Source organism: Microtus ochrogaster, linkage group LG3, assembly GCF_000317375.1.
Source record: "Microtus ochrogaster isolate Prairie Vole_2 linkage group LG3, MicOch1.0, whole genome shotgun sequence".
Classification (NCBI taxonomy): Eukaryota; Metazoa; Chordata; class Mammalia; order Rodentia; family Cricetidae; genus Microtus; species Microtus ochrogaster.
Window position 1 is genome coordinate 45,036,227 of NC_022029.1, and position 1,294 is coordinate 45,037,520.

A 1,294-nucleotide genomic window follows, 5' to 3' on the forward strand; every position below is an offset into this window, starting at 1 on the left:
ACTTTGTAATAAAATAATATAAAGCTCCTTTAGTTATTAAGGATTCCTATAACAATACTCGGAGGAGCTATCACTAGATTGGAACGTCATTCTTCACTCCTAACCGCTCGGAACTTTATTACTCATCTTCCTGGAAACAACACTGAAGTTTCTTCCCAACTCCCTTAACAGTAAAAACAACAAACCAAGACAAAAGTAAATTACAGGACGCAAATTTTACTTAAAACGTTTTCTCTATTATTTCAAAAATTGTTTTCACAAAAGTAGATCGATATCTTTGGCTCTATTTTCATAAGGGTATTTTCTATTATTCTATTTACTTTATTAGACTGTTCACACGTGGATATTATGTACACGTAGCCAAAAGAAAGGAATTATGATGACTTTACATTTTGTGGTTAAACTAAACATTTATCAAAATATGTAGTCAGGATTACTTTTATTGGTCTTAAAGTTAATTATATTTATGTTTAATAATACTGGCTATTTTACACATCTAATACTAATATTTAAAAAAAAACAGGTCTAGGAAGCTACAAACTTGAAAAGATGTTTGCATTGTTTTAGTGATTATACAATGGATGTATTAACAGCCTCTAATTCCAGTTCAGTCTGCCCTGGTAGCCTTATCCCTCCAGCTTTCAAAACATCCCCAAGAATTCTGATGGCTGAGGAAAAATCCTTTGAAAATGGTGCCTAGCCACCTGTTTTAACCTGCAACCTCACTTGAACACAAGTTCCAGCTTGCTTTACACCACACCTTCTCAGACCTCTGCAGAGGGCTGCTCAGCAGATGTGCAGAGGAATCTCAGTGTTCAGGGCAATACTGACTGCAGCCCATCCCCAGATAAAACTGCCTCCTGCAGAAGATTTGTTCCTGAGGGAACAGAGACATGCTGCCTTTAGCTTGGAAGTCTCTGTTACCGGAAGCTGAGCTTGTTTTTATGTTTTATTAGTATTTAAAACAAAAACTCAATTTAATTAGAAAGTTTTAACATTGGCTCTGGCTTAAGCTAAAATTTGAATGTATTTCTATGGTTGCTGGAGAGAAGCACCTTTAGTTTACCTATTGATATTTTGAGTTTTTAAAATTTATTTTCTCTTTGTCTTTTTAATATATTGCCATGCATTTCAGTGAAAAATAAAGATCAATTTGAATTGTGGCAGTACAGAATTATAAAAGCAAAGAAACCGACCCAGGGCACAAACTTCTAAGTACCTTTCAAAAAAACAAAAGCTGTGACATCTGTCTGGACTTACAGTCCATAACCAAATGTGAAAACAGTATGACAGA